Source organism: Patagioenas fasciata, unplaced genomic scaffold, assembly GCF_037038585.1.
Source record: "Patagioenas fasciata isolate bPatFas1 unplaced genomic scaffold, bPatFas1.hap1 Unplaced_3, whole genome shotgun sequence".
Taxonomy (NCBI): Eukaryota; Metazoa; Chordata; class Aves; order Columbiformes; family Columbidae; genus Patagioenas; species Patagioenas fasciata.
Window position 1 is genome coordinate 2697292 of NW_027288732.1, and position 16337 is coordinate 2713628.

The 16337-nt window shown below is 52.4% G+C and overlaps 1 long non-coding RNA gene across 1 annotated transcript; it reads left to right on the forward strand.

Annotated features, from left to right (window-relative positions):
• Positions 1-1246: 1246 nt before the first annotated feature.
• Positions 1247-1856, forward strand: LOC139826842 (uncharacterized). Its single transcript, XR_011736965.1, has 3 exons — positions 1247-1342; positions 1665-1730; positions 1819-1856. It is a non-coding gene; the product is annotated as an uncharacterized lncRNA (long non-coding RNA).
• Positions 1857-16337: the final 14481 nt, after the last annotated feature.

The window sequence follows — 16337 nt, forward strand, 5'->3', positions numbered from 1 at the left end:
GGCATTTCTGCTTTGCTGTAACGTGGGGGAACCCCTCGCTGCCCCCCTAATTGGCTTGTGGGAGTCAGCAGCATGGAAGGGAATTAAAGCCTTGGAGCAAATGTCCTGCTTGCACTGAGAGCCCGCAGCCACCAGCCAAAATACCCTGGGTCTGTCCCCGCGGGGCAGCCACCCCCTGGCTCAGCACCGCCTTGTCCTCTTAGTCCCTGCAGCAGGACGAGCAGCTCAAGTGCCTCCAGGCCAGCATCATGCAGCTCGAAAAGGACTATGAGAAGTTCAGCTCGGCCCTTGCAAACCTCCAGCAGGATGGCCAGCAGGAGCAGAAGGACATCAAGGTGGGTGGCTGTAACCCGCAGGCAGAGCCCAGGCTGGGACCCCAAGGGATCTGTCCGCCTGCCACCCTGCTCGCAGCCCTGCACAGCTTCCCGATTCCTTTCCTGGAGGTTTCTGATGGGGTGGGGAGGGGAGGCAGGGGGTGCTCGGCTGGCCGGGGGGCAGCTCCGACCCTGCCGTGGCGTCACGGGCTGCTGTCTGCCTTGGGAGGCTCTGTCCCAGTCCCTGGAGAGGCTCAAGAAGCAGAAAGCAGACAAGGAGCAGCTGCTGGTGCTGGGAATCGATGAGGTAGGGGCTCGAGGGGCCCTGGTGCCAGCCAAGGGTGTCCCGGGCAGGGTGACAAACGCCCCTTGTCCCTTGGGTGCCAGCTGGCAGAACCAGCCGGGGGAGGGAGGATTTCCAGCCCGGCTGCGGGTCCCTTGCCAGGTCCCTCTGTGACCCCGAGTGCCTTTGGCTGGTGGGAGCAACCCCACGGGGGTGATGGGGTGAACAGGGCCACGTAGCCACTTCTCCCTCTCACGTTGTCCCTGGATCCTGTCCCCACCGCTCTCCCGCCTTTCCCCGTTGCTAGAAAGCAGACAAAGCCGCCCTGGCTGACAAAGTCAGTCGCAGCCAGTTTGAGGCGTGCGAGGAGCGGCTGAACAAGGCGGTGGAGGAGGTGACGATGCCGGGTGACGGGCCAGGAGGAGGGCTGGCACCAGTTCCAGAAAGAGCTGCAGAGACAGATGGACTGCAAGGTGAGGGCTCGTCCCCTCTACGCAGAACTGGCACCTTGGGGGCCTGGCAGCCTGAGGCAGCATCCTTGCGAGGGTGCCCCCTCCCGGCTGTCCCCCTGGGGACCGCCATGTCCCATCCTGGGGTAGATGGCTGAGGGTGTCACCCGTCTACAGCTGGACCGCTGGGAGCTGGGGGCGTTCCGGGAGCAGCAGGAGGAGCGGTGGAAGAGCCTCAGCGGGCAGCTCCAGAAGGCGCTGCAGCCAGAGCGTGACGATGCCGCTGGGATTAGGAAGTGAGTGCGATGAGGACCGCGGTGCCTTTGGCAGTGCCGGCCCTGTTCCTGCTGGCTGTCCCAGCTCGTGCCGCTGTGGTACCCTGGCGTGGGAGCCGTGTGGGCAGCGCCCCTGGGGATGCTGAGCAAGTGGCTGTGCCTTGTGCTCCTGCCAGCTGCAGCTTCCCAGTGATGGAGGGGGCACAATGAGGGGGCACGTGTGGGAGGAGCCCTCCCGAACCAATCTTGAGGGGTGGGTGCAGAGGCTTTTTGTGGCAGAGGACGGTGTGCAGGTGGGGCTGTGCCCCCCAGGAGCTCCCCAGCCCTTTTCTCCTCTCTCCAGGCAGCTGCTGCCTGGTTTCCATTGCCTGTCCTGCGACCGGCCCCTCCACACGCTGGCGCCTGGACCGTAACTGCCCCCTGACCCCTCCCTGGCGTCGAGTGACACATGGGGTGCCACCTGCCGGGCACTGAGCACCCCGTGTCCTGTCCCACAGGGAGCGGACGGGCGAGTGCAGGTACCCCACTGTTCCGCAGAGCTGCGGGGGCCCACACACCCTCATGCCCCCGCGCTTCCAGCCCCAACCGCCCAGCACCCCACGGCCGTCCCCATCCGGCGCCCGCAGCCCCAACAAGGTAGGGATGACGGAGGTGGGGAGGGGGATGCTGAGCCTGCGGGGGGATCCATCCGTGCCTCAGTTTCCCCAGGGAGAGCTGGCTGGGGGAGGGTTGCTGGGGGATGCGGAGTGGGGCCCCGTGTTTGGGTCACACGCTCTCCCCTTCCCAGAAGGACGCGATGCAGCTGTCGGGCCAGGACGGCACTGATGGGAACCGGCAGGACGAGCAGCTCTCCATGATGGGGGCCTCTCAGCTGCCGACAACGCCAAGGGCCACCCCAGACACCACGACCTCGAGGAGCCGGCCAGGTATGGCCCTGTCAGGGCACCGGGGGGCAGAGGACACCCTGCTGTCTGGGGGGACGGGTCTGTGCCCGCAGCTGGGCAGGGCGGGACGGGGGTCTGGGGTCTGGGCTGGGATGTGGGAGCAGCACGGACTGCTGGGGCAGCCGCTCCTCGTGGTGGAGCTGGAGGGAGCTGGGGGGACATGGGGGGTGGTGCTGGCAGTGTGGGACAACAGCCTGCGTGCTTCAGGGTGGGGGCAGCGACTGCAATAAATGGCGATGGGCAACCAAGTGCCGGTGTGGTCTGAGTGGGGGTCCCTGGGGCAGGATGGCAGAAAGCCCCGCTGTGTTTGCTTTTCAGGAGAAAAATTAGTGCTAAAAAGGCACTTTGGGGGTGCCCAGGTGGATCCGGTCTTATCCAGGGCCCCCCAGAGGGAGCACTGGCAGCAAACTGGTGGGCACCAGGGCAGAGCCAGCAAAGGCCCATCCTGCACCCCGGGTGGGGCTGAGGCGTCCATGGGCTTCAGAAACACCCGCTGGGACTAACTGGGGGCACGGGGTGAGGGGGTAACCAGGGGGCTGTGCAAGAAGCCGGGCTGACGGTCGGCAGCCAGAGGAGGGGAGCGCTTTGCTCTGGGTCGGGGGACCCAGAACTGGGGGCACGCAGCAGCTCCGCGCCCCGCCCCGGGGTGCCCACAGCCCCATGTCGCAGCACTTTGCAGCCGCAGGAAAGCGCCCGGCACTTCCGGTTGATGGGCGCTCTGGTCACGCCCACAGCCCTCCTCGTTTAATGAAACGCCTGGGAGCAGAGAAGCTTCTGGAGCACTGACCGTATACGGGCCCAGCTCAGATTCCCTTGGGCTTGACAAGGAGGCTGTGGGACCTTCCGGCGGTTTCGGTGCGGGGCTGTGGGCGGAGCGTTGTCCTCAGACTGCGGACCCTGCGGGAGCTCCCCGGGCAGAGCCCCCCCCGCCCCGCCGGCCGGTGGTTGTGTCTGCTGGGGACCCTGCGGAGCCGCCAGCTTTCGTGAGTGGGGATGTGCCTTTGGAATTGTCATTCAAAGGGTAGATGAGCACAGCTCGGCTTCAGCCAGGACGCCTCTGTGCCTTTAGTTTTTGTTTTTCCCTCACCTTCCCTTTCGTGCGGAGCGGCCCGGCCCGGGACGGGGGGGTGTGGGTGTGTGTGCTGAGGGAACACCTCGTACCCAGCAGCCTGCTCCGTGCCGCTGCTCCTTGTCTCTGCATTTATATACGATACACAAATGAAAAGCAAACGGGGGGGGGTGCGCGGGAGCAGGAGTGGCTGGGGGCTCCCGGGCCAGGCCTGACGCCTGCAGCGCCTCACGCTTTCCCGCTCCCGTCGCGCCGCCATCTTCGGCGCGGGCAATGAAGCCGCCGCACTGAGGCCGTGCCTCGTACCGCCGGGGAGGAGGGGAGCTGGTTGCTCTGGGAGCCGCTCTTGGGAAGTGGGCGGCACACCCCGCCGAGGAGGGGGAGTTAACGTTCTTCAAGTCCTCCTCCTCGGGTACCGGCGCCGTTCGGGCAGTGGCTGATGAGGTGTCTGTCGCGGGGCGGGGAGAGCGCGGCCGCTGTTCCCTCACGGTCTCTCACACAGACAGGACGGTGGCCGCATGGAGCGGCGCTCCAGCCCCTGGCGGAGCTCGCGTGGCTGGGTGAGGGGACGGGACACCCCTCCAGCCTTGCTGCCTGCCAGGGAACCCCCTTCCCCTTTTCCAAACCTCCCGTTCCCCCTCAGCTCAATCCCCCTTTCCCAGCCAGAGGGAACCCGTTCTCTGCCCGGCCACCCCCATCTTGGGGTCACTTGTCCCTGGTTCCTGAGGTTCCGCCGAGAGGGCGTGGGGCGGGTTTGGGTCGGGCTGAGCCGAGGCCCGGCTCCCGGGGGGATGCTCTGCAGGGAACACCCCCGGCCCCAGGAGCACTGCTGCTCCGGTTTATTTTCATACTTCCCGCCCCTAGCACTGCGCCCCAGCAGTGAACCAGCAGACTGCAGGTACCGAAGGGATCTCCTCCTCCTCCCCACCCCTTAAGGGGCGGTAATCACTGCAGGAGTAAGAAAAGGATGCTGCAGGAGCTGGGGTTGCCTTCTACATCTGTTCAGAGCTGCGCCGGGGCTGCAGGGCTCTCTGGCTGTGATGGTGAGTGGAAACAACTTTACAACCTGTCAAGTCATAAAACTTCCCAACTCACAAGGTTATAAAGCAGGTATGTTCATTTCGACGTCGGGCGCAAGGGGGATCGTTCCACCGTTCATGTGCAACTTCTAACAATATGAGGTGTGTTTAAATACAGTAAGGTGTTACGTATTCATAATGACCCCAGGAACACCTCTACATATTCATAACTTTTCCCGCTTCTTATCAAAATGAGTCCCAGGTGATCATTTCCATAGTCTCCTCCTTGACCCCTCCCTGTTGCACCTGCACAGTGCTATCTGGTGGTCTTGAGGAGGGGTCTTTGGATGAAGGCTCCTTCAGCCTCGTCACAGTGACCTCTTTACCTTTGGCTCATTATGTTGAATGGACTGGAACCCAAGCTGCCAAGTCGATTGAAATCAGACTGGTTCCCCCCTTTTACTGTAAATCTTCGTTATCTCATCTTCTCAAGTTTACATCTAGGTGCTGTAAAACCTCTTACCTTGGCATTCGACGAGGTTCTGTTTTTTCTTAACATAATGGGTTAGTTAGTTAGTTAGTTCCCTCTATCAGTTCCCCCTTTTTCGGGAAGGTTAGTAAATTCTTGTACTAACATGATGATTTCCTATTTAACCTTTTCTCGGACCACAAGTAAGAAGGCTGCTTCGACAGGAAAAGACTTACCTTTCTCCCTCAAAGAACAAACAAATTCTCATGTTGAACAAAACATTCGTGTTGCTCTTCTGGGGCAGCTGATGACCGGGTGGCTGGTGCCCCAGCAGCAATGGCATCTGTTGGGCTGCAGCGGGAGCTCGCGCTCTTTGGCGTGGTGACCCCGCTCACTGCAGTTCCTAGCACTTTCCTTTTGGGTTTCTTCTTCCCAGTGCGATGGCCAGGTCCAGTTTGGTGTTATCTTTTAAAATAATTTAAAATCATTCTGCAAGTTTTCTACGATTCATTTGTTATCAACTAATTCTCTCTCTGCTTGCTGAAGTTTACTCCATTGTGCTTGTAAATCTGTGTAAGGTGATTTAATGACCTCTTGCTCAGTTTGCTTGTTGTTTGTGGCAGCTATCAATGCTGCTTCCAAAACAGCAGAGATCTCAAATCTGCTTTTTTTTGCCAAGTCCCTTATTTGCTCAGTTACAATATCTGGAGCCGACCAATGTCCAGAAGCCCTCCTAAGACCCTCAGGAGTCCGGCAAGCCTTATAATCTTTCAGTAAACTCAACATCAGGGAGCAGTCCAGGCCTGGCTTGACCCGGGATGCCATGACCCACTGCCGGAGAACGCGGCACAGACCGATCAGTCCTCCTTTAGAGCCTCTGGCTCCTATCCCGCCCGAACCGCTTCTCACAGAATATCCCACTTCTGACACCCAATAAACTGTCCCGTCCCAACAGGTGGGATGAGGGATGAGTTAACTCTTAGTTTCTCCTTAGCTCTTTGAGTTTTTCTAGTTTCTTTCTTATATCTCCCCAGGACTTTGTTACAAACTGGGGGGTCCACTCCAGGAGCCTGTTTATCCTTTGCTTTTTCCTTGGGTGAACTTCTCTTCATCCCAGAATTGTAGCATGATCCTCCCCAAGAGACTGTTGGGGGGTCCAAAATTCTCACGTGACCCCCTCACCAAGGGACTGTCAGGGGGTACCTCTGGCAGGTCACTCCCCTTCGACCTCTTGTGAGGATCAAACCCACAAAACCTGGCTCACAACGTGGGGCTCAAATCCACAGAGTTCTTCACTCACTTTGTCCCTTCAGTGGCCAAGGCCCTCGCGGGGTGTTGGAAGCGCACTTAGAAGGACTCCACGCTCCCTTCGCAACCAGGTTGCGTCTCAGCCAACACCAGTCACACAGTCAAACTGCCCGACCCGGCGGTACTTACAGTCCACTTTTCCTGTCGGGACCGTCGTGCACTCTGGATTATGGGTAAACTGCAGTATTCAGGGGGAGTGAGCTTCTTTCTTTTGCTTTTGCTTTAATTTTGAATAACGTTGGTAGCTCTCCGCACACCCGAGTGCAAGGGCCACTGTTAATGTGGGGCGCCTCCCTTGAACCTGAGGTAACACAGAGCCATCCAAGGTTGTCACGGCGAGGTCACCAATTGAAATAAATAGCTTACACTTTTTCTATGGATAAACAACGTTTAATCCAATTCCTTAGTTGTATTCCTTAAATACGTGTTCATTAGAGCATAAGCAAAACAGCGCTGGGTGCGCGGGGATTCGCTCTGCCCAACACATACATCTTTTAACAATGGGAAGTGTGCTTAAATATAGTAAGGTGTTACATATTCATAATGACCCCAGAAACCCCTCTACATATTCATAACCTTTCCCCACTTCTTATTAAAATGAGTCTCAGATAACCATTTCCATAGTCTCCTCGTTGACCCTCCCCAGTTACACCTGCGCAGTGCCATGAAGATTGGAGAGCCGCGGGTCAAAGATGAGTCCTCATGGAGGGATGATTAATGCTCGTTTTATTACAATTCTGATTCTATTCTATAGGGTTAATCCAAGGTTCACGTGGTATATGACACAAGGTAATTAGTTACAACGTAATGTTCACCCGTTACAGCAATAGCACGTCTTTGTTCTACAAAATAGCACGTCTTTGTTCTACAAGACAGCATACCTTTGTTCTACATCCTCTTTTCGTGTTTTACTTCTTAATAAGTTTCTTTCTATTGATTACCCAAGGACAAATCCTTGCTGTCCGACACGTACGCTGGGTTGTGCAAGTGGGACTGGAAAAGTACCAAGTGCCCTGTTTCTTCAAGCATATTCTCTACAGTGTCACTTGGTGATTTTGAGGAGGGGTCTTTGGATGAAGGCTCCTTCAGCTTCGTCACAGTGAACTTCTACCCGTCGCTCATTATGATGAATTGGCTGGAACCCAAGCTGCCAAGTCGACCGAAATCAGACTGGCGCCCCCTTTTGCTGTAAATCTCGGCTGTCTTGTCTCCTGAAGGTTACAGCTGGGGCTGTAAAACTTCTTATCTAGGCATTCGATGAGGTTCTGTTTTATTTTTTTTTTAACACAATTGGTTACATACAGCTCTAAACTGTAAAATTCATTATGTGGCTTAAAGTGTTAGTTTGTTAGTAGGCCCTTATAATGGGGTTGGGTAACCCTTAAAATGTTAGTTCCCTCTATCAATATAACTTCATAAACAAGTTTCATAACTTGTTACATAGAACTTAACCAGCTTTTCCTTTTTCCAGGTTCAGAGCCTGTGCCTCATTTGGTTATATCTGTAAACACTGAACATCTCCTCAGCAGGAATCACAACTGCATTTCTCACAGATCCAACTTTCTGCTATGCCCAAATTCACCACTTTATCCTACCTGGCCTCTCTCAGCTCTCAGTCGTACTCTAAATGCTCGTGAGGAGTGTTTGCAATACGAAGTGATGCAATTAACTCTTTGAGATACTTCCCACTGCTTTAAGGAGAGGATGTAATTCACTAGGGGGGCCTTAAGAACAATCCTGCCAACGCTTTGCTAAGCTGGAGCAGAATGGAGACGCTGCTGCTGTGATACATTATCAGGTCTTGTCGGTCTCCCAACTCTCCTGAAATACGAAGCATGACACTAATGGGATGGTATAGTCTTCTTAATCAATCCAGCTGTCAGTCAAGTTCTGCCCCTTCCATACCCCCTTCCTTGGTGCCTTCCAAATAATGAGCATGCTAGCTGTGATAAAGAAAGGTTTCTAACTGCAGGAAAGAAATAAACTCATTTTCAGACAGAGCTGTACAGCCACTGCAGACAAGGACACACAGGGCTCCACAGCTCTGCTTGTGTGGAAAAGCATCCCACTGCTGCTTCGCAGACAGACTTGGCTGAGCTGACACCAAGTCCTGCTGTGTCCCTGTCACCCGCAGAGTGCCCGCATCCTCACCACGGTAGCGGGCATTGTGAGAAAGGTTCTATGTCAGCTGGGTGTGGCAGCCGAGCGCCCCCTAGGGGAGGGGGAGCCTGTCAGCCCCGGGCCTGTCACTGCCTGCTGTCCCCCCTGTCAGCAGTGAGGCCTCTGAAAAGTTTCCAAAACATCCCCAGACTTGGGTCCAGCGTGGCCAAAAGTCTCCAAGAGACAAGTCGGAAAGAAGGATATGGAACAAAGGGAGAAAGCGAAGGGAGCAAGCCAAAGGGAGGGAAGAGGAAAATCTAGTGCCGGGCTGCAGGACTGAAATGGAGGAATGGAAAGACAAAAGCCAGGAAGCAGGAGAGTTTGAGAAAAGGAGAGAGGAAAGAAGAGACATGCAGCCAGATGAGGGCTTAGTGAGAGAGGCTGGCACAGAGAACAGGATGAGAAGGAAATAAGGCAAGGCAAGGCTAGGCCAAAGGACGTTTCCTTGCTTTATATTTTCTACCACATTCATCTGGAGACGAACAGGAAAGCCATTAGACGTTATGGATTAGGCCCAAACAAAAACCCCGGCTACTTGAGACACTAAGACTAAGCCTAAAATGCAAAGATCTCTCCATAAGGATGGTTTTTATACTCTACTTCCAAAATCTGCTGGCAGTACAAAAGAATAAGCGGCAGATCTCCTTAGGCTGAGTCACGGTGGTTTGCTCCTAAGACCTTGCATACCACGGGAATATTTCAGCATTTCTGCTCTGGTTTTCAGTGTATTACACCAAAACACCCACCTGATGACATCATTTCAAGAGCAACAGCAGCAATTTGCAGAATTCAGCTTCTTTGGGGAACTGAGAACTTGCTGAGCTGACACCAAGTCCTGTTGTGTCTCTGTCACCCGCAGAGTGCCCGCATCCTCACCACGCTAGCGGGCATTGTGACAAAGGTTCTATGTCAGCTGGGTGTGGCAGCCGAGCGCCCCCTAGAGGAGGGGGAGCCTGTCAGCCCCGGGCCTGTCACTGCCTGCTGTCCCCCCTGTCAGCAGCGAGGCCTCTGAAAAGTTTCCAAAACTTCCCCAGACTTGGGTCCAGCGTGGCCAAAAGTCTCCAAGAGACAAGTCGGAAAGAAGGATATGGAACAGAGGGAGAAAGCGAAGGGAGCAAGCCAAAGGGAGGGAAGAGGAAAATCTAGTGCTGGGCTGCAGGACTGAAATGGAGGAATGGAAAGACAAAAGCCAGGAAGCAGGAGAGTTTGAGAAAAGGAGAGAGGAAAGAAGAGACATGCAGCCAGATGAGGGCTTAGTGCGAGAGGCTGGGACAGAGAACAGGATGAGAAGGAAATAAGGCAAGGCAAGGCTAGGCCAAAGGACGTTTCCTTGCTTTATATTTTCTACCACATTCATCTGGAGACGAGGAGGAAAGCCATCAGACCTGATGGATTAGGCCCAAGCAAAAACCCCGGCTACTTGAGACACTTAGACTAAGCCTAAAATGCAAAGATCTCTCCATAAGGATGGTTTTTATACTCTACTTCCAAAATCTGCTGGCAGTACAAAAGAATAAGTGGCAGATCTCCTTAGGCTGAGTCATGGTGCTTTGCTCCTAAGACCATGCATACCATGGGAACATTTCAGCATTTCTGCTCTGGTTTTCAGTGTATTACACCAAAACACCCACCTGATGACATCATTTCAAGAGCAACAGCAGCAATTTGCAGAATTCAGCTTCTTTGGGTGTAGTGGCAGAGCCCCCCCCCCGCCCCAGGGGGATGGGGTTGTCACCAGCCTGGCTGAGAGGTGAAGCCAGAGGCAAAAGAAACTAAAGGAGCACCATTAGAAGGTTATAACGAGTGAGCAATCGCCGGACACATGCGTGCAGAGCGCGTGGACAGCACATGCAGCCTATCATGTTATTGTACAGCACGAGTTACAACCAATCACGTTGTTGTAAGGCGCGTGGACAGGGCAGCTTTGCTATAAAGCTAGCCCGGACCGACAATAAAGCGAACTCTGTGAACATCATATTGGTGTGTCAGGTTCCGTGGCTCGCATGGATAAAGCAACACTTTGGTGACCCCGACGTGATACTTCGTATCGAAGCAAGATCGCCGGAAGTGAAGACGCGAGGACGCCACCTGGGGGCGACACCAGCCCGGCGCTCAATCATAGCGGAAAGTAGGCCTACGAAGAAGCAGGTGGCATGGGAAACACGGCATCCGTGGAAGAAAAAATAATAGTGAGAAGTATTCTGCAGCTGGCTGCAAGAACAGGAAGAATTTTGGAAAAAGACGCGGTGGAGCGCGTTTTACTATTCGCCCAGCGTAAGGGCTGTGTTCGTTCAACGGACGAATTTTTTTCTCCCGGTACATGGGAGGACATAGGGACCGAACTATGGGAAGCGGCTACAAGGGGGAACCGCGAGGCTTGCGATCTCGCCGGACCCTGGCGGGAGGTCAGGCAGCTAATGCAGGAAGTCTCAGAGGAGCCGGAGCTGTGTGCCGTCCCCTCGGAGCCGCCCGCTGCGAGCTGCCCACCCTCCGAGAACTCCGAGGAATCAACACCACTGGTATGTCCCGTATCAGATCTGGAGTTCTGGGGCGGAGAGCAAATTATACCCTCTGCGCCCGTTGAGCCATTGCCTGGCTCCGACGACGAATGGCAGCAACCAGCAAGTTTCAACAAGCCAGGACAGGTTAATCCAGCCGACATGCCTTTGCCGGAGGACCCGATGGAACACCAGGACGGAGCATCGCAGAATCGCCCTGACTTCCAGGAGGAGAGCCACGTGCAGAGCCTGAAGGACTTACTGAGACGGCAGGAGAGCCAGATGCAAGAAGTTCTAGAAGCTATGAAACGACTAGATGGCGGTAACAGTAAAACTTCGCGGTTAATAGCATATAAAAAGGCGTCAGATGCAATTAAGGACGGGCTGGAGGCAATTGGCAGGGAATGTGAAAAACGGGGAAAACAGGAAAGGGAGGGGGCGAAATTAGACCTCACTCCGGAGGAGCTCCGTATCAAAAGGGAGCGAATACAAAAATGGGCTAGACAATGTGTTGAAGATGGGATGTGGTCTGTAAGAGAAGCAGATGAATATTTGAGAGCACGATATGGAAAAGGGCTGGAGACTGGGTTAGCAGATCAGTTTGCAAATATGCGTCGACTTACTGATCCACAGGGAAACACAAGGGAATTGTATAGCAGTGATAATAATGATAATTTGGGTGCTGCCCCTGTGCATCAGGGTAGAGATATTCCTCGAGATCATTCTTATAATGCAGGGCAACGTTGGCAAGGGGTAATCAGAGATGCAACTATTGAAGGGATCATGTCACCTGGTAGTATTACAGCAATGCCAGTGCACATAGATAATAGAGGACAAAGGCAGTGGTCACCTTTTGATTGGAAAACGGTTAAGCAATTGCAAAGTGCAGTTATGCAATATGGTATGGATAATAAGCATGTGATGCAGCTAATCAATTCATTTTTCAAGGGGCAAGTACTAACTTAAAGAGATATTAGGGCATTGATGGAGTTATTGCTTCCTCCAACCGGGTATTTGCTGTTCTTGGACAAGTGGCAGGGGAAAGTGGAATTGGCAGTATTAGAAAATGTTCGTTTACCAGCTGATGATCCGTTGCGGTTAGCGAGCATGGACCAGTTACTGGGTCGTGGGCAATATGCGGATGGTGCTACGCAGGCAGCACTCCATCCAAGGATTTTGCAGCAAACGCAAGGGCTTGCCTTGGCGGCAGTGAAAGAATTGCCAAATAGAGGTAACCCTGTGCCACCCTATTCTACAATAGAGTGGGATCCTGGGGAACCATATATGACATTTGTGGATCATTTAAAAGAAGTGATAGATGCCTCTCCTAACGTGACTCCAGAGGCAAAAGCTGCTGTGGGGAAAGATTTGGCTATGATGAATGCAAACACCCAATGCCAACAGATATTAGCCGGTTTGGGAAAAACTGCTTCTTTAGCAGAGATGGTGGAAGCTTGCACACAGGTACCAATTATGCGGCAGGAGGTAGAAAAAGCAAAAATACATGGTCAAGCCCACGCTGCGGCCTTGGCTGCAGCACGTAAGCCTGCAATGAAAGGTGGAAGCCCTTCTTGTGGCCTAGCATGTTTTACTTGCAAACAGACAGGACACATTAAAAGAAACTGCCCTCAATATGCTTAGTAGCATTGCAAAAATGGCATAACTCTCCAGTTAATCTGGTAACAGATTCTATTTATGTTGTGGGAATTGTACAAAGAATACATAGAGCGCTTTTGCAGCGAGTTTCCAATTCCTTGTTGTTTGAAGCATTGTTAGATTTGTGGAACGTATTAGATTATAGGACAGCACCAGTATTTATCATGCATATAAAAAGCCATACTAACGTACCAGGTGGTCTAGTAGAGGGAAACAGCATCATAGACAAACTTGTGGCAGTAGCAGATATATCCCCTTTTGAACAAGTCAGACAAGCTCACGAATTCTTTCATCAATCCTCAGCAGCACTCCGAAAGCAGTTTACAATTACAAAGGAACAAGCTCGAGCCATTATTGCAGCTTGTCCTGATTGTGTCCGCATAGTACCTCTCCAACAAAAGGGAGTAAATCCTCGGGGCTTGCAGCCAGGTCAGTTATGGCAAACTGATATTATTGAATTTGCACCATTTGGCAGACAAAAGTACATTCATGTCTCCATAGATACCTGTTCAGGACTGCTGTGGGCTACAGCCTTGACCTCAGCAAATACAAAGGCAGTAAAACATCATTTACTACAAGCTTTTGCTGTCATGGGTGTCCCTACACAAATCAAAACAGATAATGGTCCTGCATACCACTCTGACAGACTTGCAGCCTTCCTCACCCAGTGGAAGGTACAACACCTGTTTGGAATCCCTTATAATTCTACTGGCCAAGCAATTATTGAGCGTGCACACCGTGCATTAAAAAATATTTTGTCTGTTTTGAAAAAACAAGGGGGAATTGGTGTGAGCCCAGAAGAGGTATTGATGAAGGCATTGTATGTGCTGAACTGGCTTAATCCTAAAAGTGAAACTGAAATGGAACCGGTTGTTATGCACCATATCAAAAATGTCAAAGATTTTCCCGAAAATGTGCCTAAGGTTAGTGTGTTTAATCCGACAACACAACAATGGGAAGGTCCTATGTCACTAATAACCTGGGGAAGGGGATATGCTTGTGTTTCTACAGGTAACCACAAAAATTCATGGATCCCAGCAAAGTGGGTGAGACCTTGGCTAGCTAACAGAGAAGAAACCGATTGCAGTGATGACAACCCTTAACCTCAGACATGTTATCGCTTTAAGCAACGAATGTAGCCAATGTTGAGAATACCACTTTGTAAAACAGAGCAGCAATTAATTTTTTCTTATTGGACATGTTCACAGTTATGAAGAATTCGATTGCATGTGTTGTTTGAACTTAAAAAGATAGAAGATTTGCAGAACAAGAAAATAACAGAAGATATTGGGTTTTTTGGGGTGAATGCCTTGTTTGGTTAAAAGGAATATTGAAAAGAGGTTTGTTCTTGTTAATTGTAATTGTATTAGCCTTAATGTTCTTACCCTGTATTTCACACTGTATTTAAAGCAAGATATGGTGTATTGATAATATTAAATAAAAGAGGGGGAGATGTAGTGGCAGAGCCCACCCCCGCGCCCCAGGGGGATGGGGTTGTCGCCAGCCTGGCTGAGAGGTGAAGCCAGAGGCAAAAGAAACTAAAGGAGCACCATTAGAAGGTAATAATGAGTGAGCAATCGCCAGACACATGCGTGCAGAGCGCGTGGACAGCACATGCAGCCTATCGTGTTATTGTATAACACGAGTTACAACCAATCACGTTGTTGTAAGGCGCGTGGACAGGGCAGTTTTGCTATAAAGCTAGCCCGGTCCGACAATAAAGCGAACTCTGTGAACATCATATTGGTGTGTCAAGTTCCGTGGCTCGCATGGATAAAGCAACACTGGAACAAAGGAAGAAAGCAAAGGGAGCAAGCCAAAGGGAGGGAAGAGGAAAATCTAGTGCCGGGCTGCAGGACTGAAATGGAGGAATGGAAAGACAAAAGCCAGAAAGCAGGAGAGTTTGAGAAAAGGAGAGAGGAAAGAAGAGACATGCAGCCAGACGAGGGCTTAGTGAGAGAGGCTGGGACAGAGAACAGGATGAGAAGGAAATAAGGCAAGGCAAGGCTAGGCCAAAGGACGTTTCCTTGCTTTACATTATCTACCACATTCATCTGGAGACGAGCAGGAAAGCCATCAGACCTGATGGATTAGGCCCAAGCAAACACCCTGGCTACCTAAGACACTTAGACTAAGCCTAAAATGCAAAGATCTCTCCATAAGGATGGTTTTTATACTCTACTTCCACAATCTGCTGGCAGTACAAAAGAATAAGCGGCAGATCTACTCAGGCTGAGTCACGGTGCTTTGCTCCTAAGACCATGCATACCATGGGAATATTTCAGCATTTCTGCTCTGGTTTTCAGTGTATTACACCAAAACACCCACCTGATGACATCATTTCAAGAGCAAAAGCAGCAATTTGCAGAATTCAGCTTCTTTGGGGAACTGAGAACTTGCTGAGCTAACACCAAGTCCTGCTGTGTCCCTGTCACCCGCAGAGTGCCCGCATCCTCACCATGGTAGCGGGCATTGTGACAAAGGTTCTATGTCAGCTGGGTGTGGCAGCCGAGCGCCCCCTAGGCGAGGGGGAGCCTGTCAGCCCCGGGCCTGTCACTGCCTGCTGTCCCCCCTGTCACCAGCGAGGCCTCTGAAAAGTTTCCAAAACATCCCCGGACTTGGGTCCAGCGTGGCCAAAAGTCTCCAAGAGACAAGTCGGAAAGAAGGATATGGAAGAGAGGGAGAAAGCGAAGGGAGCAAGCCAAAGGGAGGGAAGAGGAAAATCTAGTGCCGAGCTGCAGGACTGAAATAGAGGAATTGAAAGAGGAAAGCCAGGAAGCAGGAGAGTTTGAGAAAAGGAGAGAGGAAAGAAGAGACATGCAGCCAGACGAGGGCTTAGTGCGAGAGGCTGGCACAGAGAACAGGATGAGAAGGAAATAAGGCAAGGCAAGGCTAGGCCAAAGGACGTTTCCTTGCTTTATATTTTCTACCACATTCATCTGGAGACGAGCAGGAAAGCCATCAGACCTGATGGATTAGGCCCAAGCAAAAACCCCGGCTACTTGAGACACTTAGACTAAGCCTAAAATGCAAAGATCTCTCCATAAGGATGGTTTTTATACTCTACTTCCACAATCTGCTGGCAGTACAAAAGAATAAGCGGCAGATGTCCTTAGGCTGAGTCACGATGCTTTGCTCCTAAGACCATGCATACCATGGCAATATTTCTGCATTTCTGCTCTGGTTTTCAGTGTATTACACCAAAACACCCACCTGATGACATCATTTCAAGAGCAAAAACATCAATTTGCAGAATTCAGCTTCTTTGGGGAACTGAGAACTTGCTGAGCTGACACCAAGTCCTGCTGTGTCCCTGTCACGCACACAGAGTACCCGCATCCTCACCCCGGTAGCGGGCATTGTGACAAAGGTTCTATGTCAGCTGGGTGTGGCAGCCGAGCGCCCCCGAGGCGAGGTGGAGCCTCTCAGCCCCGGGCCTGTCACTGCCTGCTGTCCCCCCTGTCACCAGCGAGGCCTCCGAAAAGTTTCCAAAACATCCCCAGACTTGGGTCCAGCGTGGCCAAAAGTCTCCAAGAGACAAGTCGGAAAGAAGGATATGGAACAAACGGAGAAAGCGAAGGGAGCAAGCCAAAGGGAGGGAAGAGGAAAATCTAGTGCCGGGCTGCAGGACTGAAATGGTGGAATGGAAAGACAAAAGCCAGGAAGCAGGAGAGTTTGAGAAAAGGAGAGAGGAAAGAAGAGACATGCAGCCAGACGAGGGCTTAGTGCGAGAGGCTGGGACAGAGAACAGGATGAGAAGGAAATAAGGCAAGGCAAGGCTGGGCCAAAGGACGTTTCCTTGCTTTATATTTTCTAACACATTCATCTGGAGACGAGGAGGAAAGCCATCAGACCTGATGGATTAGGCCCAAGCAAAAACCCCGGCTACTTGA